Source organism: Hirundo rustica, chromosome 2 (assembly GCF_015227805.2).
Source record: "Hirundo rustica isolate bHirRus1 chromosome 2, bHirRus1.pri.v3, whole genome shotgun sequence".
Classification (NCBI taxonomy): Eukaryota; Metazoa; Chordata; class Aves; order Passeriformes; family Hirundinidae; genus Hirundo; species Hirundo rustica.
In genome coordinates this window covers 39,616,575-39,642,010 of record NC_053451.1, presented here as the reverse complement: position 1 = coordinate 39,642,010, position 25,436 = coordinate 39,616,575, and the positions used below count along the sequence as shown (strand labels likewise).

Below are 25,436 nucleotides of genomic sequence, written 5' to 3'. Positions count from 1 at the left end.
TTATCAATGACCTCTAAGTTTTTTTGTAGGCATGATCAATAAAAGCAAGTGATATAATTTTCACACAGAGTTAAAATAAGAGCAGGCAGGAAAGAATGATATACATCAAGTTTTTAATGTATACAGCACATGGAATAGCTGTAAGTCACTTGAAAGTTTTCTGTAGTTATTAAACTCCAACGCAAGGGAGGTTGACCTAGGCTGACTGTCAGACTCCCACCCAATGACTTTCTCACTCCCCCTTCTCAGTGGTTCAGAGGAAGGAAATATGATGGAAAAGCTCTGGAGCTGAGATAAAAGCAGTTTATTAGTAGTTTGTTATTTATTATTATGGCCTGCTATGAGTAAAGTTAACTCCACCACATCCAGAACTAGTATATAAATCTTAAGTAATCAATTACATTATATAATTCACTCTGAAAACAGAATAAGAAAGGTAATAATTTATTTTAGCCTAGTATAACAAATGATTCACAATGAATTTTTTACAAAAAAATTCAATGTTTATGTAAGAAGAGCTAGTTCAGGTTTTCTTAGTAGTGTAGGCAGTTAAATTTTGCAACTCCAAGGATGAAGATCAGATCAGTTAACTCTGGGAGAGGCAGACTGTCCTTTGTTATTGGTGATGGATGGTGCAGAGCTGGTCAGATGTGGCAGCCTGAGAGCCAAGACTGTTAATGCTGGGAGGCCCCTCAGGTGCCCTGGATGCCCAGACCCTTCACTCAGCAGTGAGAGGAGCAGCACTTGCACCTTTCTTTGAGAGTAGCATAGGTAGAATAGGCAGCAGCCACTACCCCTCTCCCTGAAGTGGTTTAGAATCAAAGAATCACTGAGTATGGAAAAGACTTTAAGATCATCGAGTCCAACTGTAAAAAAAAACAAAAAACAAAAAACAAAAAGCAAACAAACAAACAAAAAAAACACCACCCAACACACACATACAGAAAACCCCAAACAAAGCAGCAGAAATCCAAATCCATGTTACCACATTCCTTCTAGAACTAGACCCAAGTCTACACCTCCAAATATTTATAACACGAGGACTGAGACAAACACCACATCCAGGATAATGACAGAGGTACATTACATAATTCTACACACATATTTATGAAGCTCCACCATAAAACTGTTCAGAGGGAACACTGCAGCAGGCTGTTATAAGTTATTTACCAGTTATAAGTAATTTACGTTTAATTTCTACCTGATTTTTTTTTTTTTTCCTGGCCATTTCATTACCATTTTCCTTGCTTGTAGGCTTGAGTGCATTAACTCTCTAGGCAATTATATACTGATTTCCCTTATAGAGGCACAAATCTACTGGAGAACTTGAGAGAAAAGGTGTTTGGGGAATTTTAGTCCCACCTTGCTACTGACACACGGTAGGTAATACACGTTGTTATGTCTCCTGACATTAAGATGGATGTAAAACTGACCATTTTCATCATAGAGCTCCCTCAATGCTTGAAAGAATATTTTTAGGAGCTTTCAACATTTTTTTCTTTTTTTCTTGGCTTTTCTAGAGGTTTTACTGACAGCAAATATGGTTTTCTGAATATCACCCAGATGTTAGGGCAAACTGTTGGCAGCTCACTGGGAAAGTTCCACACTTTTGAGCAAGCCTGGATCCAGCACTGAGCCAAAATGAGGCCATAGCACCTTCTGCTATGATAAAGAAATGACAGCTTGAAAATGTCATTTCTGAAAGAGCTGTTAGTTTTGTCATTTCACACTTTGGTCTAGTTAAAATTAAAACAATAGAATGAATGTATTAGGTTCGTGCCCTTTCCTCAGGCACACAATACTTTAAATGTGCATTTTTTCCGAAGCATTAACATGCAGCTAAATAGTGTAGAGTAAGCAAGACTTACTTCAGAAGTCTGATAATTCAGAAGTTCTGATAATTCAGAAACTCAGGAAGGTAAAATACCAAATAAAAAATAGCAAAAACCCCTCAAACTTAACCCATCATACTGAGGAAAGACAAATAACAGCTTTCTTCTAAATTTTTTCTCTCTCTTTTTTTTTTTTTTTGTTTTGTTTTGTTTTGTTTTGTTTTGTTTTTTGCTTTATTAAAACCAACCTTAATCTTCAAACTTGTCTAGTCATCTAGATTATTTCCATGGTAAAGCAAAGAAACAAGCATCATCTATGAGCAGTTCACACAAATTATATTAGATGTCTAGGGCATAGGAAAGATGGATCAATGACTAACCTAGCTCTTCAGAGAAGTGAATAAGTGAGACGAATCTCATCACTTATCTGAAGCACTGACCTTTTTTTTGGCTTTTTTTTTTTTTTTTTTTTTTTTTTTTTTTTTTTTTTTGTTAGCTGTCATATCTTTTGATAGACTCTTCATCTCAGTACCAATTCCTGATATCAGACCAATAAACATGCTGTTAACTCTAAATTCTCTATTCACTATAGTCCAGTCCCTGATTCCACCGTTACAAGATGAGCACATGTATGCACATCAGTATCAATCACAGCACAATGGGACTTCAAATTGCTTTAATATTTCACAGGAACAGAACAAGCTGCACGAGTGGTACAGCTCAGTGGTGACTGAGCACAAAGCTTAACGGAATCCATCTAAAACACATTCTTAAAATATTCAATCAAAGTGGCAGTTTCACATTCCTGCCTTTAAATTAACAGCTCATAATCATTTGTTCATAGGCAACTGCATTTTAGTCCTCCTCATGTATATATACTACAAAATTATCTAAGGTCAAGATATATGTTTTTGAGATTTTTTTCCCTCTTTATATTTTAGTTTTATAATTATTTTAATATATTCCTTCATTTGTGTTTGCTTGAGTAAAGCACTACCCAGAAAAAATAATTTTAGCCTCAGAAAAAGATAATGAAGTTTTAAGTTTGATTCTGAGGCTAGGTCATCAGATGCAAAACTTTGATTTTCCCATGTTGTGTTTTTTTGTGTGATATTTAAAACCACACTGAAATTAAAATGCGATTCACTGGAATTCACCACATTTCATGGATAATTTAATATTACTTAAATTTAAAATTGTAAACTTGCAAATTATTTATCAGGTGTGCAAACGTATGTTTGTGATATTGAATGTTTGGTTTAAAAGTAACAAATGAAAGCATACAAAGCACCAGGTTTTAAAAATTTGCAGTCCTTTAGCCATGCTATGACTGCCACTTGTTATAGTTATCTCATAACTCTTTCATAAGCTCTGCAGAAGAAATCAAAGAGCTCAGTGTTGCTCCTGTAGAACAAGCGTACATCATGACAGGAACTGATAGTACATGTGCATGCAATCTCAGAAAGAAAGTGATTAGAGAGATGTTAAAGATGATATTTGCACTCTCTGATGTTAGACATCTGTCTTAGGTAGCTACGTTTTCTTGGCAATCAAGAATGTTGGCTCTTGAAACAACCAATGAAGCTGCTACCCTGCCCTGCCATTCTAACTAACTGCTGCAGAGATTTCTGAGTTCTTTGTCAATGACCTCCTGATTGCAGACTGAATTCAGTTAGGTTTTTCCCTCAGAAAACTGCACCATAAACTCTTGTTACACAAGAGTTGATTTATGTCCATTTCAGATGTCCCTGCAGCAAGGGCAGAACACAGATGGAAGATGGCCACTGATCTGAGTTAAGCCATTTCCACCCATCAATCAGCATCTGTAGTTTATAGCAGGATGTCTTGAGGAAAGCTGGTATCAGTGATATCTTACTGTAAGAAGCTGAGAGGTTCAGAAATTGATTAATGAGAGGGTACAGAGTCCATCAAGTGAGAGCAAGACAGAGAGGTGGGTGTACCAGTCTAAGGCAAGCTCTCACCACTCATCCATCAGTGCCCTACATTTATAGATGAGTCGCTTCAGTTTCCCTCTTCAGTCAGTGGAAAAAAAGGCTTCTCTTAGGGTGATCTAAAGCTAGAAACTAACTCAGCTGCATGCAAGTGGAACTTGTTCCTTTCCTTTGACAGCAGGAGTCAAAAGTTAGTGTACTTAAACACTGAAGTTAGACCTTGTGAGTACTGCTTAAGAATAAAGAAATTGTCCTTTGAAATCTTGGAGAAATATGTTGAAGGGAAAACAGTTTCACAAATGACTTGAAAGTGGCTACACACTGAATCCATTTTACAAATAGAGTGGCCAATGCACTGCAGTGACTATATACCTCAGCTTTTCTGGATGAACACATCAAAGAGTAATGAAGAAAAGATGTAGAGACAGGTGATTTCACCTTACTTCTCCTCCACTTTATAGCTTAGCAAGAACCAGGCAAAACACTGACTAACAATGCTGAAAAATACTTATTTTCTAGTCCTCTCCTATGCTGGCAGTATATAGTGGTCTTTTGAGCTCTGCACTCTGTTCAGGTCATTCAGAAACAACACAACAACAAGTAATTCTGACCCTGAACAGGCAAGCCATTTTCTGATGCTGAATTTCCACTGTGTTTGAGAATGTAGAATGGGCAGCATTTAAAGGATTTTTAGCTATGAATATAGGTAGTATGAGATAGAAAGTGTTAATTCTGAAGAGTAGGACTGAAGACATACTGTTTTTTCTTTTCCTGCAAAGCTCTATGCATACTGAGTAAGGAAAAAATGCATAGTGAGTTAGTCAACACTTGAAACACCTCTCAACAGGGTATAGTAACCTTCAGTGAGCTCTCTCCTACCACAGTAGACTACTTGAACTCTTCAGACTACTTTGGTATCTCTGTGTCAAATTGCAAGGTTGATTTACTCCCAGAACTACATTTCTAACTCAGAATAACCAAAATTTTAAGTCATGTAATTTTGCTAGAAATAATTTAATAAAGGTGTTTACACTGATCACTTGTGGTATAAACACAGCACTATTTCTTTGAAAAGGAATCCCTCCAGGAGAGCCTTCTAGTGCTATAGAACTGACATAGCTTGGGATCCTGGTAGGAAAACAGGGAATTGGCCTTGTGTAAGAAATAGTCATGATAAGAATATTGATTTGTGATGGACCCTGCTGATTAGTGTTTCAGAGACTTTTTCTCCAAAAGATATTCTATCCAAACTTGTACTGTGCTAGTTGTAGTGAATCTGAAACCCATTCATGGGAGGTGCGACGGTAGGTGACTGCCTTGGCCACAATGGTCGTGAAATGGTCAAGTCTAAAATTTTCAGCGAAATCACAGAATCACAGAATTGGTCAGGTGGGAAGGGATCACAGTCCAACCTCTGTGGGTGATTAGGGATAGGCGATCAGAAGGTATCGCGTTGTACGGGCAGACAGAGCCCCTCCCTCAACAGATAGAGTTGCTTAACCCCCTTAGTTAGCCAGCAACACCCAGTTTATGACGTAAGCAGAAGGAAGTGACGCGGTAAACCCAAGTTATATAACCCCATGCAACCCGCTAATAAACGCCATTTGCCATCCGCCATACTGGTGTCTGCGAGCTTTTGGCCCGAGTGGCCTGAGGTTGGCCACCATGCCGTTCCTGAACCAGGTCGCTGCGCCTCAGTGAAGGCAACAAACCTCACTGCTCAAGCCGGGTCATCCTAGAGTGTATGGCAGAGAATTGTGTTCAGACTATCCAGAATATTTCCAGTGAGGGAGACTCCTGACATCTATTGACAATCTGTTCCAGTTTGCTCTTGCTAATAAGAAAAACAAAGGACAGCAGAGTTGTTAGCCTGGACTTCAGGAGAGCAAGCCTTTAGATATTCAAGAAGATATTTAGCAGAGTACTCCAGGAATCTGCTTTTGAAAGTTTAGGAGTTCAAGAGTGCTGGTAAATATTTAGGAACCACGTTATAGACTGACAGGAGCAACAATTCCACTGTGTCCTAAGTCAAGCAAGAAGGGTAGAAAACTAGCTTAACTGAATATAAAACTCCTTGTTGAGATCAAGAGGAAAAAAATTGCATGAAGTCTGGAGGCAAGGCGAGGCTTTCCAAAAAGAACACAGATCTCTGTTTTGTAGATGCAGGAAGAAGACGCAAAAGATCAAAGCTCAATTAGAGTGAAATTAGCCATGGTTGTGTCATACAAGGAGAGTTCTCAAAGTGCATTAATAGCAAGAGGAGATCTAAAGGAAACATTGGAATGATTTTTTGAAGATGGTGATCTAACTAATTGGGATGAAGAGAAAGGTGATGGCTACTTGGTGCTTTTTTTGAAAAATCCAGATATCTCACTGCTCAGATTAGTCAAGATTTTAATGGTTAAAACCTCAGCCTTTTTAGGCTTCTGTGCATTTTGTGGACCTACTGTCTAATTTCAGACCCTAAAGAAGTATTTTTGACAAGATGCATCTGCATACACCACTACAAGCACATGTATGTGGGAGGAATCTCATTCTACTGGGCTAAAATCAAGGGACAAAAATAAAAAGGTGCCACTTAATCCTTAAAATATATCTGAACATATTAAGCATTTAAATTTTACAGTTATTTATGCACAGCAGTGGATTTCAAAGAGGATGTCTGTGATATGGATATGATGTAATGTCATGTTCTCTTACTTGTAATTAGTTACAAAGTAATCGTGTAAGTCACCACCGAGCAGTTATTAGTACTTTGTATCTGCAGTGGTGACATGAATATTATTTAAAGGTTATTCAGACGCTAAATGAAAAATAATATAAAGTAAGTGACAGAGCAAAACATGTCAAAAGAAGTGCTTTATTTCAATTTTTTTTTTAGAAAATTAGTTAGGAAAATGCCCAATCTTACTGGGGTAAAAAACCCAAATCAAACAAATTTGTCTGTTCAGGAGTTTTCTGCTAGATGCCTATTGCATTTCAGTATCACAAACCCAAGTACCAGCAGTTAAAATAGTTTTGACCAGAAAGTAATAATAATAATTAGAGAACCAAAAATTCTTTCTGTCTGTATTAGTGTTAACAACTGGATTAATGCACAAGGGACTTCAGAAAGAAGGGACTGTAAAAAATTATTGACATGCTTAACAAAAATTTACTGGAAAGAGTATACTGACACCATTGCATTCCTTTATTTTTTCCGTTCTTTACCCTGGAGTATGGTCTTGCAGATCTAAGTTAACTAGGTCATATCTAGCACAAGAAATATCTGAAGCAGAATGAGAGCTGCTATATAGAAACATGAAGAAATTACATTAATCCCTACTAAAGAGTCCAAGAGGAAAACAAAACTAAACAAAACAAACAAAAAAACAACAAAACAAAACAATAAAAAACCCTGAATAGAATAAGGCTTAAAGCAAGCAGTTCTGTTCCTCATAGAGCTTCCAAATTTCCATAATTACTGTTCAGAGATTTTTCCAAGCCAGAGGTTACGTCCTTATGATCATGTTTAGCAGCCACTAAAGACCTATTCTTGGTGCACAGGTCCAGTCCCTTTTTTAACTCCTTCCTATTTTGGCCTCCATAACGCATTGCAGCAATAAATTACATGCTCTAATTGAGCTCTATATAGGAAAGAATTTAATTCCTTCTCAGCACCTTTCCAACATCTCCTAGATTTGGGGAGTGTAAGTCATGGACTGAATGCAAGACAAGCCAGGAGAAAAAAAGGAAGACATGTTTAATGGGAAAATATTAAAAAACTAATCATTCTATAATATTCTTGGTACAATGAGAGTGGTAGGAGGCACTGAATATATTTCTATAGCTGAGCAAAAAAATATACTTTCAATGGATTTTTACAGACCTTGCTTCAGAGACTTGTGCAAAGTTATTACAAATTTCTCAGGCCACATTTGTTTTTATTTAAAAAAAAAAAAAAAAAAAAAAAAAAAAAAAAAAAAAAAAGAGCTTTAGGATTTGGAGGTATCCTGAAAATCTTTCTTCATTAAAGCAAAGTTCTTATCTTTTTCAGAAAAACAGCTGTCTCTCCATTGTCTAAAGCATGTTTATGAACTTTGAACAGATGTTTTAAAACTCCTTTCATGATGGCACATCATGAAACACATTTCATGATGGCAAGAACTTCTACAGTCTGTTGCATTCAGATCTTACAGATATTCTAAGAACTGGGGAATTAAGGAGATCAGTAAACAGATGCAGGGTAACAACTTGCTTTTTCCAACGTGTTTTCACAATTACCAATATGATTGCAAGGGAAGTGCAAGAATAAGAAAAGGTAGCTAGACAACAGAAATTCCTGGAGCTAGCAGGCCTGGCAGCTGAAAGCAAGTGAGAGCATATCCCTACCACCCCGTCCTACATCTGCTCACTTGCTATGGAAATAAGACAGCAGTAACCGATTTATGCATCTCATGGCCAGAACGGTGTCAAGTGGCTGACATGATTTCTGCTAAAATGCCAGCAGCTCTTGATCCTCAGCAGCAGAGAATATTAATGAGCCTTTACCACAATCTGGTCCAGCACTGCTTCCTACAAGGTGTTACAGAGAGAAGTCCATGTCTCATGTCTCACAGGCACCCTCCTGTGAGAACATGGAAATTCCCTTCAGTTTCGATTCATTATATAAAAGATGTAGAGGATTTAAACTTTAATAACATGGTGGGCTTAGTTACCAGCTGAAATGCCAATATTTGCCACAGAATAATTGTCTCCACTGCCACAGAATAATTGTCTCCATTGCACGATATGCCAAAAGAAGGCAAGGCAGATGTAACTCTGTAGGACACATTTCATTGTTATAATTAGATTTATATCTTTCTATTTTTCTACCGGGCAAGATTAAGAACACCAATCAAACCTTAATGTACTAAACTGCAGGTATCATGGGTTTAATGACCTTTTTATTATTTGAACTGAAACACCATTTTTTCTATATATGTGCCTATGATATTTTGGAAAAGAAAACAAAGGCACATTGAAATACTTCTTATTTAGTGATCAATCTAGAGAAAAACTGAATTATGTCTCTGACAAACTCCTAATTTAGCAACAAGCCAAAAATGAGAATTTTTCCAAACCTTAAAAGTTCTAATAGAAAAGTTAATTTCTTAGCTAGTCATTTATTTCTCACCAGTAGTCAGCCCCCACAGAAAAACATGTCATTTCACTGAAGTTATTTTTATTTTTCCTTTGGCACCTTTTGCTATATTTGCAGTTGCCAGACGGATTATTAAAACACTATCTTGTTTTACTTTCAATTTACATTAAGAGAAGTAGAAAGTCCACATTACTGCTAGTCTACTGAATACTGATCCTGCCCTAGTATGCTGAACTATAATTTGATGTGCTTTGGAAGAAGGACTAATAATAACAATTACAAACACAAAACTGACATTTGAATTCAAATTGTTGATAACTGAATTTCAATAATCTTAATGAAACAGACTTAAAACGTTATGTGAAACATAGGTAGACATGTGGAAAGTTGTATCTTGACTTTACATGTCACAAACAGTACTGTTCATGATAATAAAAAAAGGTTACTTTAAAAAACCAAAATCAAATAGAAAAAAAATTATCTACAATGGGTGCCTTTTCTTTTTATCAATTCTGTATTCTATCCAAAACTCAGTTGATTACTGGATTTTTGCTCTTTGAAGGTTCATGGGGTAGTCTATTTAGTGGAAAATCTTTGGTATGTTTCCCTTTGAGATTATTTACAATGCCCGCAGCTATAGGAAAATCAGGTATTTGCCTAGAGCAAGATTCTTGTGTGATGCAGAATAGCTTCAGAAAAGCTATTCTTTGTATTTTGGTTGTAACAGCTCCTGGAAAAGTTAGAATGTTGCTGTTTTCATCCTGCTAGGTAATATTATGTTGATACCTCTGAGAGAGTATGTGCTGGATTATGTTCCTGAAGAAGTGTGGAGAGAGAGCAGTCTGAAAGTACTGAACCTAGCTGGAAGGGGCAAGGGAAGAATTATGAGGATGTGAGCACATTGTCTGAAATATCTAGACTAAGGGAAGTGTTCTGTGAATCCTGAAGAACTGTCATCAAAATACTCACCTGGTTCCAGCCTTTGCAGAGGGATAAAGTTGTAAATCTTAGCCTTCTTGTGCAGCGAGAAACTTTCAAATCCCACTTTCCTCTCTGGGTGATTGTTCTAATAATCAGATAAGTGGGTAGTAATAGGCAAGAGTAATCGTGAGTGTGAGTCATCTGTAAACAAATGATCAAGGCAAGTTCATCGAAGCATTTCATTCTGGAAACTACCATCTCATATGCATATGTGCATACCTAATTCTGATGTATGCACGCATGATATGTGACAAAACCCAGGTTTCAGACCTCATTTTTGAGTATGAGCTGTTGAAAGTAGTATAGGTCTCTTGATCAGCAGGGTGGTTATTATTAAAGCTGTAATTCTTTCCCTTTGCTGTATGAGAACAAAAGGACCCAGCCTGGACTGCAATATCTGAGAACTACGATTGCAGAAAGCATTATACTTGGACACATCATTTTCACAGTCAAAATAGTGAATTCATGCTAACTTCTGTATTTCTTTCTTACTGACACAGAACATTTTAACAGAAGCAAACATACAGTCACAGTATAAATTCATACAGCAAAAGTGAGTGACTTGTAACAGACGCATTTAAATTTCATTCTGTGTCTGTGAATTTCAGCTTGCAAGCCATTTGTGGTTCTTCACATTCTTTGCTCTCTTTTGGGACTTGTTAGATTTTGGCCTTTTGTTTTTGTATGTTTCTTTGGTAATATGAATTATATACAAAGACTATAGCTCCTGAAATTGGTGCTTGACCTTACTACACATACACGCATCCAAACAGCATTCATAAACTGTGTCAGATGAACAGAAAGGCAATAAAGAAAAGCAATTATCAGTGTAAACAACAACTTTGTCTCTTGTTTTTGATGTCATCTTATACCAGTATCAATAAATCTCAGCCCTCCAGTTCAGGTATTTGCCTGGACCTTTATCTAAGTAATTGAAATTATCTTGAAGGAAAAGTTGAATAACATCTTACTCTAACACTTCGCAGACTATCAAAAATTGTTTCCTTCCAATGAACCTATTATCTTGCAAGTGCATGGTTTAATACGGAGGAAACACAGGGAGATTTTTACCACTTTTGTGTATTTCTGCTGGCATGTTCTCTTGAAGAGCATGGATGAAACAGTCTTCCAATAGTATGGGAAGCCTACAGTCCTTATCCAGCTCTTAAGGAGGTACAAGTCATCTTTATATTTTCTAATTGGAAAACTAGTAGTTTTTTAAAATGGAGGAAACATGAAATCAATATGTGTTTCTAAAGTATTCAGCATAAGTGACCAACACAAGGGTCATGAAGGATATCTGAGGTACATTCAAGACACCACGATTCACTTCACATTACTTATTCTAGAACCACATTCAATATGCTGCGAAAAGATATGTGCAGTCAGTAAAACCCAAATCTTCTGTTTCCGACTGGTGCCCTTGTAAGTTCTCCATTAATTACAAAGTGTATTTCATTTGTATTACGAGGCATATTACTTTTCTATGTGTAGCTACAGATCAAGAGAAGATGTGCACATATTTGAAATACGTTCAAATTACTGATTGCTGTTGTTTCAAGAATACTTCACCATAAAGAGCATATTAAATGTATTCCATATGTAAATATTGTAACAAAATCACATTACCTAATTCTGATAATTTAATAATTAATTAATTTAATTCTATTTCTTCTGCCACTAGCATTGTTTTGGTTTTGAGCAGTCAGTTTTAATAGGAGAAAAAAAAAAAAAAAAAAGAAAAACTGAAGGGATGGTTTCATCTCCATTAAAAATGTCTCCAGGATAGTAGTCAGAAAAAGGAAGAAGAAGACATTAACCATCCGTCCAGAAATTCTGCTGTCACAGAGAATGCTGCACTTTGCTCTTTGCTCTGCTCAAACCAGAGCAGTGATAGAACCACTGCTATCCACACAGGCACTCAGTGCTGTGTTTGATTTTACCTGCAGCTCCTCTTGCCCACCAAACCTGGATACCCGTGGGCTCACAACCCCCCTGATTTCTATGAATGGAAATCCTTACTGGTACTTCTATGTCCTTCCACTCTGCAGGTGTTAGTAGCAAGGAACTGATCCTCGAGGAGGGAAAGTAAAGCCCCTCTCACGTCAGATCATCTTCAGCAGATCATACCTGGTGCTCTGGTGGGTTTATGAGTGGAGCACTGAGAGCAATTAGTTCCTGAATGAGGATAACAACGGGCGATTACCCTATTTAACAGCTGCTAAGTGGTGTTAATTGCTGGCTATATACCACAAGCTGAGCAATTTTGTGCAAACTGTACAAACAGAACAAAACAAACAGATGATGTAGGGAGAAAAATGGGTCTGAAAGAACCTCTATTAATACCAAATACCAGACTTTCAGCTGGGGAGATCATATTCATTGTTGGTGTGAATTATTTGTAACAAGCGGTTTGTCAAATCCAGCCCATTACTAAATTGTCTGTGAATAGACAGCAGTCTATATTAGTTCCTTCATTATTCACAGTCGTTTAATGAATGGTTTGTATGAAAACATTTTTTGCCTAAGGTTTTCTCCAGCATGGCTAGTTTGTGATAAATTCATTCTTATTGAATGATGCCTTGTTTTCCCTGAAAAAGAGTAAAGAATAAGATATTTTCAGAATCTTGCCTTAAATTGTAAGTTAACAATAAGCAAATAATCTCTAAAACTTGGGAAAAAAAATCTCTAAATGAAATCATGATGTAGAGTTTCTTTTCTTCTCACAGGAATGCTGAACATAACAGGAAAATTCCAGACAAGAAATCTTACAGATGTTTTTAGATTTTTTTTAGATGCCTTGTTGGTTTTCAGGTCTCTGTTGCTAAGGGTATTCACTAATCACAGTGCAGTACATGACCAGCAAAGCTGGCCACTGTGTACTTTGTACTGCTTAATAGCATGGTTTATATTTTACATGACAGAAAAAAGTTGACTTATTTGGAAAGTATAGCTGCCAATTTTAAAATGCCCTACAAGCTGTGAAGATGTTGATAAGTTATGAAAGCAACCAAAAGGGAAAAAAAAAAAAATAGAGTTTTGTAAGTCACTCTCCTGGCTTTAGCTGGTATAGAATTAATTTTCTTCTAAGTAGCTGTACAATGCAGTGTTTTAGGTTCAGTAGGAGAATAATGTTGATAACAGAGTAATGTTTTGGTGATTGCTTAGTCATTCTGTCGAGGAATTTTCAGTATCTTGTGGTCTGCCAGTAAGGAACTGCACAAGAAGCTCTGAGAGACCATGGTTGAGACAGATGACCCAAAGTGGCCAAGTGAAATTCCATACTGCAGAACATCCCACCCAGGATATAAACTGGGCAGAGTTACCTTGCAGGGGTCAATCATGACTTGGAGACAGGCTGAGCTGGTGGTAAGAATTGTATTGTGCATCACTTGTTTCTCTCAGCTCTCTCTCTCTCCTTTTTTATTACATTTACTATTTATTATTATTATTATTATTATTATTATCATCATCATCATCCTCACCATCCTTCTCCTCATCATCATGATTTGTGTATTGCTTTGTTTCAATTATTAAATTGCTCTTATCTCAATCCACGAGTTTTACTCTTCCTGATTCTCCTCCTCATCCCATTGTGGAGAAGGTGGAGTGAGTGAGCAGTTGCATGGTACTCAATTGCCTGCTTGGGTTAAACCAGTCCAAAAAAATCACTAGAATAACATATTCACAGCTGAAAAGTTATATTCTGCAAACAAATTATGAGTGTCCATTTGAAATGAGTCTTTGTGATGAACTACTCACAAACAAGCAAAGCAGTCATCAATAAATGTGCTAGATAACATCAAAGTAGTGGCATTGTTGATCTAGCTAAGATAAATGCTCCATGCTGGTTGCTTTTCCAACTTTGAATTAAGAAAAAGGACCCAGTACCAAGTATGGAGGAGATTGAAGGATGAATATTGTCGTCTGGTTTCTGTTGCTTTGCTTTCTCGTCAGATTAATCATTTGATGAATTTCTCTCTCTTTTTGCTTTATTTTAGAAAGCATGTTATTTTCCCTAAAGTTTATGTTGATCTTCTATACGTATATATTTCTCCCAACATGCATACCAATATTTTAAGCCATGAAAAAATTCTTTATTAGCAATAAGATCTTTTTTTAGTGGACTCTCATGGGACAAAGGCAGGATCTTATTTTTCAGAAAGCCCATGAAAGTAATAAAACTCTTATTTAGCTAAGAGATCAAATGCCAGACATTGTCAATGTGCTTAAAACTTGTGCTTCTTTTTTATTCTCTTCATACAGAGTTTTAGAAGGACAGGAGAGTGTTGGCATGCAATAAACCTAGCTTATATCTAAGACATGGCACTCAAGCGATGATATTAGATTTTTGGATGTTTTGAGTGGAAATTTTCTTGAACTGTGAAAAATGTAATTTTAGACCTCTTGATCTTCATATAATTTGAATATTTGCATGGAATTTGACTTTACAAAGTAAATTAGAAGTCTTCTGAATTCAATGATTTTCATATTATCAGTGGGAAAGTCATTTCTACAGCAACATTTTAAAGGTTATTTGAACATTGAGGAAGGATTTGAGGTGAGGGGGAGGGGAAGTGTGTTTTTTTCCTTTCCCTTACCATTTATTTTCACTTAATATCCCTCAGGAAGAAAGCCATTAAAAAAAGAGAGAAGAGAAAGAACCAAAGATCTGGGGCTGGCAAAATGGCCACTGACCCAGAAGAATAACCGAGGATTATGACTCTGGGATTTCAGTTATACATTATAATAGATTTACAAGCTGAGCTGCTAAACTTCTTCGCTCCCATGCCCTATAGAATCTTGTTATGCAGTAGTCCTTTCTTTAAATAAATAATAATAATAAAAAAGTTGTACTTTAAGTCTACAGGCTGTGTAAATACATACAAACAGAGAGAGAAGAGGCACATAAACGTCCTCTTAATTTTAATAAGGCTACATTTTATATATGCCAATAAATGTTTGTGTGCTCTAAAATCATTTCAGGGAATACAGAACGAAGTAAGGCTCCTTCGCTTGACATGTAGCACCTGGTTTGGGTAAAATAGTTAATTCTTTGGTTTATAGATGTTACAGAGTTTCCAAATGCAGAAGCCTTCTAGGAAGGAGGCTGCAGCAGCTCCATGCTGTTAGTCTGATCAGTAGCTGTCCCCCAATCTCTCCAGTTGCTGGCATATGGACTTACAAACTGTGATATATGTCCTAAAGTTAATGCGTGTTGAAAGATGTAAAATGTAATTCAACCCCTATAAGTATAAGTTTTGTTTCTAATCCAGTATGCTAAGAGTTAACTCAGACGAAAGCGGCCCCGAGAAGGGCACAGGAATTTCTTTTGCCTGAAAAGACATAGGAGGGACACGAAGAAACCATGACTGGAATTACCAGAAAAAGAGACACGAGGATGCCTCTGCCGGGAATTGTTAAGGGGAGAACAAAGACAACGGAAAAAGGAGATGAGAGCCCGGAGAACCAGATGATTACATCAGATCGATATCTCATCCGTCTCCTCCTGAAATTAACATCTCCACACCACACCTGGACACAAAGATTAAAGGCATTGTCTTCTCGAGCAACCCTATTCAGAATCCCAGAACTGGAACATGAATGTCTAATGAGGCTGCCTCAGAAGGAGGAACCTCGGAGTCCCGAGTTTCTCTCAGCGATCCAGTGTATAAAAAGAGACTGCTCCAAGCCAGAAATGTGAACTTGGGGGGTGATATACTAACTAAGTGTGTTGCCGCGTTCACCCAGCGCCAATCCCGGGCTCGACGCTGTCCTTTTAATTGTGGCTGTCTGAGACTGTCATTCTGCCTCTCAATAAAATTCCAAAATTTTGATTTCTCGAATTTGGTGAATTGTATTTATTACACAGACCCTCAAGGCCATAGTGCCACATTAGCTGTCAGTACAGACACCCTTGCATGCCCACACACACAAATATATTCCTAGAGCACCCCTAGATCCTACTGTCTCTCCAGCAGCTGGCCTGGACTCCAGATCCCTTACAACACTGGCACTTTCCTTTGCCACCTCCTCCTATGGTTGCACCCAGGCAATGTCCTGCCCCTGTGCCAGCCCACATCACCTACTCTCTGTATCATCTGGAAGAACCTTCACTAATTATTACTGCCATGCTCATTTCCGTGGCTGGCACCATGGACATTTTATCAACTGTTCTTCTCCAAGATACCTTGATTACTCCTTTTTTCCACCTACGGTTTGTTCCTAAAATGTTGCTAGAGGACATGAAAAGAGTGATACTCACGGAGTTTGTAGTCAGAGCAAAAAGAGAGAAGTTTATTTCTCAACCTCGATTTACATAGATTCTGGATAATGACCAGCGATTGGAGAATGAGGTTGCCACCTCTCCAACCCCATTGGTCAAACTAGAAGTCCATCAATTTTCCCTCCTCCAAAGAGGAATGCAAAAGCAATCACTTTGTTTATGTTACAATCTGTGAGAAACTCCACTACAAAAATGCAAGCAATCAGAAGGCAAAAAAGAATATGGCAACATTAAAACATAATCAATCCTGTGCCATCCAAGTGCTCTTCCCCTGCACTCCATACTAAGGTCCATTCCCTTGATCTTGCTGCAGAAGGTGAGCAATGAAATAAACAAATAAAGCAGGCATGGGCTAGTGTACATCACGGAGTCAGTAACAGCACACTGTGTGCAAGACTACATACAAACGAGGTGAGCAAAGAGGAGAGGCAGTCACTGCTCTTTCAAGATAATATGGACATGGTAGAGGGATTGTTTTCTTCCAGCCTCACTAGACTGATGTACCCAGATACACCCCTTATCTCACAGTGCCTGGGAATGCCTGATGAAATACAATTACAAGTTTATGCATGTAATATATACTATCTCCTCTCTCATAGATAATTGTGGCTTGGTGCTGCTAGGTCTTGGAAATCCTCCCCTGCATGTCAAGATGACTATTTCTTCTGTGTTTCTTTATTCATCCCCTGGCACAGTTGCAGTAGAGTGTGGACAGGCAATATGAGTAAAAAATGTGTACTTCAGAGGAATGCTGCAAGGCTTTCTTGCTGCCTTGACTACTTTTACTGTAATTTCTTCAACTTTTGAATGTTACCACAGGACAAATAGTACTAATAATATGGGCAAAATAAGAAGATCTCAAAACTGAAGATGGATATTTTGACATTTTCTGTAATATCCTGAAGCATGAGGTGAGATGAACTGGGGGAAAGAAACTGACTAACCCACAAAAAAATAGAATCCTCTCTCATACTCCTTCAGTGCTATAAATCAGAATATTTTTACCTTGATATAGCTGCCACATGAGTAGAAAGTAGGAGACTATTTCCTCTATTAGATTTCTGTATTAGTATTTAGTGGGAAAAGGCTGTAACAATTAACATAATGAGTAGTGACATTGGCACCTATACTTTTGAGGTAGCACTCTATGTAATAAACAGACTTCACATTTTGGACTTCATGCATATCATTGGAGAAGTCCTGTGATTTCATCTCAAGACTGAAGTGAAATGGAATGCAAAGGATCATATGGAATGTAAGCTTCTCCAAGTATACAGTGGGATTTGGGATGTTGCATCTTCCCAGTAGGAGGGTTACAAATAAGGCTGCAAATACATTTATTTGTTAGCACACCAAATTTGTCTCCACTCTCTAACAAAATAACACCTTCTTTCTTGGTACTGTTAACGTACTGATAGAGTGGAGTTTTTTAGAAATCCCTTTATAGTTACATCTCTTTTCTCATCAAGGCCTATAGTCCCTTGTGAATGCTTCCCTTAATACTTCTTTTCAGTATTTGTTCATGTTAGTATTTTTGTGGACTTTTCCTGTTGAATTTGAGGACAGCAAAGATAACTATGTTTAGCTGAATTAATCTATTGATGCTTCCCCTAAACCATCATCTGAGATAGAGTAATTTGAAGTTGTTTCTTTTAAAAGCTATCAGCTCTTCTGAAGTGATTTTCCCCCCATCTTTACATGAACACACACACAAACACACACACACATATATATACTTTTCTTCATTACCAACTCTGAGAGTTATTTTCTTTAGAATCCCTTGCTCTTACTTTGTTGTTTTCTATCTGATGTTTTGTTAAAGATGATATCATAGTACTATCACTTACACCTTCATTTAAACCACTTCTTTCCGTTTTAATAGAATTTGTACAGAAGAGCTTCCTTGTCTAATTTATGTCTCCATCTTCAGTTTAAATAACTTCCAAACTAATTCCAAAATCTTCCTCAATCGTCCATTTTCCTTTCCCTTCAAAAGGCCCCTTGATAGCTAAATATTCCCCTTATTACTAATTAAGATACTTCACTAATTCTTCTGTTAGTCACAAAAAGATTTCTCTCTGGGGTTTAACATTGTATGCATTGGGTGGCTTAGAGTAATCCCCAGTCAGCAGTTTCTTTCTTCCTTCTTTTTAACATTAGTCACAGATTTTCAATCAGCCTATTCTCATGTAGCATCTAAACCAGTATTTACACCTTCGATATAAAACACATTTCCTGCATTTTTCCCTTGCTTGTCTCCATGAATATATGGTATTCTTCTCTGTCTGTGTCAGATGTGCAGCATATCCCACAGTCTCTGTGATGACAGCTACGTCATTTTGATCTTGAATTAAGTCTTGAAGTAACTCCTTGTACCTGTGCCTTGATAGTTTACTGACAACTAAGAGTGTGTCATTATTCTTCCTACAATTCTCTTTCGAATAAAGTCCTTGTCTTCTCCTTCCCCACAAATATTGAGCTTAAATTCAGTGGATTATATACATTCCTTCAGATTTTAGTTCATTCCATTAGAAAAGAGATAGGTTTAGCTCTTCTAAGTGGTACAATATGTAATAAATTCACAGAAATTGGAGTTGTACCAATACTAAATCTTTGGAACCAAGAAGAAAATTAGACCAGCAATCTTTCCTGACTTGAACAGATGTCTTCTGATGATTTTTAAGAATTATTATTACATTATTATTTATGTTATTATACTTATCACTGTAGAGAAAACCACAATAGGGCTGAGCACATACTGTAGTGAAGACATTAAGGTTTCCCTTTGGAAACAATAATAAATTGTGTCAGTTTTCTAAGTCTAAGCAATTTCCTTGAAGAGTGTAATTAATTTGTAAGAAAACCCCAGCCAACAGTAAAGATTGCAGTATAAAATTGCAAATCAGAAACTTGTTGAAAAATAATACTTGCCATAAAAATGATAACAATACCATGCAAAGAAATTGAAAAGCGACATGTAAATAAATTACTGTGGCACTGTTCTTGCTGCGATGGTTAATGTTATGTCAGCATTTTCATTATAAGATCCATTTTTCAAGGTTTATGAGTCATCTATAAAATTTAAAAAAAAAAATCTTTCTAAGAGTAATGCTGGAAGATCATGCTTTAGAAAGGGTTTCAATTACAATAGTGTAGAGGAAAAATACCAGTTACTCTTCACAAAATGTGAATTGAAAAACAAGGTATCAGTTTAAAAACATAATTTAATTTTTTTTGGACTGAAATTGTCATTGGAGATGCAGCTGTAAAATTAGCTTTCTTTCCCTGTCATTCAGTTATTTACAACATCATCTTAAAGAAAATGGGACTGAGGCCAAAGTAGTTAGGTGGAGAGTCTGTAGAGTGTCTTAGAATGAGAGAAGCCATGCCGTCATTTTAAATTTTACTACCTGCTCCACATACTCCTCCATAAAGAAAAATGTTTTGAAACTAAACTCATTAGAAAGAAGGGATAATATATTTGTAGCTGAGTCATTGATGCAAGCTGGTGAAAGAATAACACATTAAAAGCTTTTAAGCCAAGATTTAGCAAAATCTTTTCCTTGCAGGTATTAAGAGAAAATATGCTTTGTTTATAAAATAATCTCTAACAACTTCTTTAGAACATGTTTTCTCTAAATAATGGAGTAATAAGCAACAATATGGGGCATGAATGATATAATGAGATACTATTAAAAGAAAGTACCTTATAAGTTTTATCTGTAGTTTCTCAGCAGTTTTCTACTGCTGTTGAACCCAGACTGCTGAATTGAAGGCGTCTTTGATCTGATCTGACTAAATATAGCAATCTTATGTTTGTGTGAGGACTTGGGGTAGTGTTTGAGAGCATTAGCATTGAGATAATGTTGAAGGACTCTAGGCAGTATAAAGAGGCAAATCCAGGACAGCCACATTGCCTTGGTTCAGCCTCAAGAGGAGATGACTGAGAGGAGACCTCATGAATGCTTACAAGTATCTGAAGGGAGGGTGCCTAGAGGAGGGAGCCACACTCTTTTCAGTGGTGCCAAGCAATAGGACAAGAGGCGATGAACAGAAGCTGATGCACAGGAAGTTCCACCTGAACATAAGGAAGAGCTTCTTTATAATGTGGGTGACCAGGCAGATAACACAGAGAAGCTGTGGATTGTTCTTCTCTGGAGAAGCCATTTGGATGCAATTCTGTGCCATGAGCTCTAGAATGGCCCTGCTTGAGCAGGGAGGTTAGACCAGATGAACACACTGTGGTCCCTTCCAACCTGACCCATACTGTGATTCTGTAATTCTGTGACTTTTGAGAAGAACCCTGGCATGAACAATACCTTGATGCCATTTTAAGGAAAATAGTTATAATTACTAAAAAAATATTTTGCATATATTTTTCTTATGAGTAGAGGCCTAGGAATCTGTATAAAACCTTTTTTGAAAACCCATGTTCTCACCAGTGGACATTTATAAGGCATTAAAGACACATTTTTAACAAAATTATACTTCTTTGGACAGAAGAGAGGGTCTACAGCAACACTTTTTTATGCTTTTAAGGTTGCATTACGGGTATCATATTAGACACTTCTGTGTCTACACTCTAAGTACTTCTGGATATTGGATGCACGTAAGTATAAATCAAAGAACTTCAGTGCAGTTGTCTGCATGGCTGTATTTACATATACAGATAAAAATGCAGATACTAGAAACTGCACTTCCCTGGCTGGGGCATTTCTAAGCGTCTTTTTCTTCAAAATGGCTTCCTTTCTTGCACTTATCACCAGAACAGAACCACGGAACAACTGATGTGAAAAGGCAGTTCCAGAGGCAGAGCTCCTATGCCCCGCACAGAACAGGGTCACCTAGATCTCGCTGCCCAGGGCCAGGTCAGTTGGGTTATACGGTTTTCTAGGAAGGAGATTCCTCAGCCCCTCTGGGCAACTGTTCATTGTGCACCACTGAGGACTCTGGCTTCACTTCTTTATTCCCTCATCAGCAATTTATACTCATTGACTCAACCCTTCTCAGCCTTCTCTTCTGCAGTTTGAACAGCCCAAGCTGTCAGCCTCTTATACAAAAGATGCTCCAAGACCTTCATCAGCTTTGTGGCCCTTCATTAACGTGCCCCAGAAATTTCATGTCTCTCTTGTACCAGGCATTTAGGTCTATGAGTGCACCAGACATCAAAATTCATCTAGTTCTATTCAATATCCCTAGTGGGGAACTGAAAGCTGTGAAATTCAGTCAAACATAGATACCCACGGCAGGGTTCAGTTGTCTAAACACAGATGTTCTGTACTGTTTCAAAAAGGTCTGGAGAATTTCCCATGCCCTCCAGCTGCCAAGCACCAGATCATAATTGCCATCCTATGTGAATATCTCATAAATTTTCTGGTTTACTAGAAGCCATGAATAATCTAGGTTTAGACATTGATGTAACAATAAATCTTAGACAGCAAAACACCTTTCATTTTCTATGTATTATAACTTTTTATATAACTCTTTTATATAACTTTATCCACATAGCCTAAGGTTCCCTTGGAGTCATCAGAGTTTCTGCCAGGGGCAGTTCAGAGGAAGAGATAATCTCCTTCCCATCAACAAGCTGAATTAAAGTGAAATGGTATGAATATGTCCTCACTCCTTCAGATCACTCACTCCTTCTCCCAGACTTAGATATACAAGGCCAGAAGCACAAACAAATAGAGGAACAACAAAAGAAAAATGCAATCACAAAATACCTTAGAATTAAAAACAGGAAATGAAGAGTTGATTATAGGTAATTTTTTTCTCTCCTCCAAATTTTGCAATAAATAATATGCTTTAGTAGTGCTACGTTATTAGTATCTGCCAGTGATTTTGTTTACAAAGCCTCTCATTATTACCCACTCTCTCAATGTGCACTTTAGAAAATGTGAATCACATTAGCATGATTGCATTTGCATTAAACACATGGTTAGTTTTTTAAAAGTACAAATGCTTGTAATTTTATGACACACCCGCATGAATTATAAAATGATGCATAATAGAACTTTGCTTGATTTCATAATTACCTGTTGTTATCCTGGGCTAATCAAATATTCAGCACTGTGTGTTAATCCTTAAAGTCTCCCTGGTATCCTCTCTTCCCTTTTCCTGAATTTTTTAGCACATTCCATTGAGTCACAACTTGTTTCATGGAATCTGGAGAAAGAAAAATGTTCAACAGCTATGGATATCTGCAAATCTTCAAACAACCATACCCAAAGTTAAAAGTGGAAATTTCAATGTGTACCTATTATTTTTGGCAGGCGTGTACTACATTGCTTTGATCATATATCATTACTAAACCTCCTCATCTGGTTGAAATAGAGTCTCTTAGAGCTATTTCCCCCTTCTTTATTTTCTCAGAAAGTTAGCTTGTATTTTATACAGCTTAATCTTCTAAAGTAGGCTGTTTTCTATTTGTCCATGATGTACTATATGAGCATCTAAAGATACTTGGAGTTATGAGGAATTTGAGACTTGAAATACCTTGTTCAAAAATAGAAAGTGTGAGAGAATAATTATTTGTAGTATTTTAATTCATATGAATAAAATGACCAGCCTTGCTATCATTCAAGTTATCAGCAAGGTCTTCAGCAGCTTCAAACAGCATACATTATTAAAGCATACAGAGGTGTTGTTACTTTTGTATCAGGTAGAACTCATTTTTTTAAAGAATGAAATATGTGACCTGAGAAAATCTTCAGGCAACTTGTTTTGCCATCAGAAAGAGAACACTGTTTTCCTTTGAGGTTTCATTTCGGCCCCAACACAGACATCTTCAGGAGGTGTCTCTAATTCAGCTCATTTCACCTCCCCTGCTCTGCTGCCAATAAAGGAAATTATTATTGGATGGGAGGCAGCTCATTTGCCTAGAAACATCTGGTGTAGACATGCCATGTGGTATTCAGCCAGAAAGGCAAGAGGTTTAGTTTGGGTCTACTGTCAGATACAAGCTGTATTCTGATGTCCCAGAAAAAAAATTAGGGTAGGGAAAATTAAGTGCAGCCAGTACCTACATTTAAGCTATTGAATCAAGTTTAGATGTTTGCATTTGTAGCTGGCTAGAGATAGGTAACAAATGTTATGAAACTGTCTACTGTGCTTCTTTTAGTAATGAGTAAAGGTAGGTCTTTTCCCAAGAGAATAAGTTATTCCCCTGAACAAGCGCTTGCAACATATGCAATCATAAAATTTAAATTTTAGTCGCAGATATTTATCATTCTTTTAAGTGTAAAACAAGTGACAAATTAAAATAAAAAACAACAAACAAACAAACAAAGCAACAATAAAAAATCCACAAAAAATAACAAAGCCACTGTCCTGGTTTCATCCAGAGATTAAAAAAAAAAACAAAACAAAACCAAAACCAAAAGCAAAAACAAAAACAAAAGCAAAAGGAAAAACAAAAACAAAACAAACAAAAAAAAAAAAAAAAAAACCAAAAAACAAACAAGAAAACCCAAGCCAAACAAAACCCGAAACCTCAACCTCCCAAAAAAACCCACAATCAAACCCAAAACAAACAAAAAAAAAACCACACACCAAAAGCCATTAAAAATAAAACGAAAATAACCCTCAAACATTTGTTGTGGAAAATTTAGGCCTTATACAGGCCAGATTTTGCATTCATGATGCAAGTGTTGTTCCCAAGCATCTGCTAAATATATTTCTTAAAAAAAGTTACTTTGAGAAGTTCATGAATCATAATATCATTACATCTTTACCTATCTTGATTTCCTCTGCATCATACTGTTCCTCTAGGTATACTTAGCGTAAATTTAACTTCTTGGCTTTAAACTGCTATAATACTACTGCTTTTAGTACATTTAGTGTGTGTCTTGTACTGAGTAAATGAAAGGGGTGTCAATCATCATGCTTTTAGATCCTTGTCTTTCTCAGTTAATGATGATCTTTGAGCTTGGTCCTGGTAATCATTTGCATGAGTGAAATTAGGCATATGGATTTGCATTTTGAGGATTAGTGACAATGTAAGCTTTGGCATTGTTAGGCTGTTATGCAAATGCTTAGCAATTCTCCCTTTGATTTCTTCCATTTTTATTCCCTTCCATATCCCCACACCTTCTTAGACAAGTGAACTTATAGCCAATTTCTGTGAAGGTTTAGTGCTTTGCAAATCTGAACCCATAGACATGCTTCTCTTAAAACCTCTTTGAACCTTTAAGACTTCATTGCAGCTAATCTTATCAGAGAAACTGTTGGAAATGAAAGTGCTAGCTCCAGTTATACAAACCTTTGATGTAGTTGTTTTCCAACACACTAGTATTGGCAAACACAATAACATCATCACCAAGATGCACGTGTATGAACCCGTTCACATCTTTCATATATTATGTAAACACGATTTTTTGATTAAACATTTAAAGTAATCCATTCCCTCCCATAGTTTATCCTTTTATTAACTGTAAATAGCTGAGCCATTTTCAGTGCAGTCATTATTGTTAGTTTGCTCCTGCTCTCCACCCTACCTGAGCTTTCCCTTAGCTTAACTTGTAGAAAATGCACCAGCATAAAGTCAGAATAATAACAGAGAGGGAGAAAAATATAATAACTTACCTTTTAGAGGGGCCATGTCTAAAGATACACAATCAGTAGCACACAAAGCACTTTGGCATGGTTTGATTCTGTATCTTTTTTTGCCAGATTGCAGACACATTTTACAGTAATAGAAGTGTTATTTCCTCTGATAACCACAGTAATTTATCAGAATACTTCTTCTTCTTCTTCTTCTTCTTCTTCTTCTTCTTCTTCTTCTTCTTCTTGAATATTATTTTCCCTCGGTTTTGCTGCATTAAAATAAATTAAATAAATTTAGATCAGTTTTGGCTCAACTCTCTAACTACTTTGTCAAAGTCTTTTAGAGCAAACCTCAGATGCAGTTGTTATTGTCCTCTGTGGCAACAGTCATTGCAAACATCATTAAGGATGTGAGGTTTCTCCCTTAATTAAGAACTAAAAGGTTTCATTTCCTAAAACAAAAGCATGTGGCAGGTTTTATTGATCTGGTCCATGTTGCCAACTGAACACATTAGCAGGGGTTATTGATTACTCTAGCAGTAATGAGCTATGTTCCTGGTCAGGTAAAGCACATAATCCTAAGATCTTTCCCTAAGAGGCCTATCTGTTCATTCACATTCACCAAGTTATACAATGAAGAGGGTTTTTAAGGTCTTTATTGCCTATGTATCATTTTTTTTAAAATTTAACAGCAATCATTAAAAAGGTCATTTTTCAGT

General features: G+C 36.8%; 1 long non-coding RNA gene across 1 annotated transcript; it reads right to left on the bottom strand.

Annotated features, from left to right (window-relative positions):
- Positions 1-12,318: 12,318 nt before the first annotated feature.
- On the bottom strand, positions 12,319-24,820 carry LOC120749691 (uncharacterized). The gene is made up of 3 exons (XR_005699744.2): positions 24,757-24,820; positions 22,209-22,338; positions 12,319-12,478 (listed from the first exon to the last, which is right to left on the bottom strand). It is a non-coding gene; the product is annotated as an uncharacterized LOC120749691 (long non-coding RNA).
- Between the last annotated feature and the right edge of the window lie 616 nt (positions 24,821-25,436).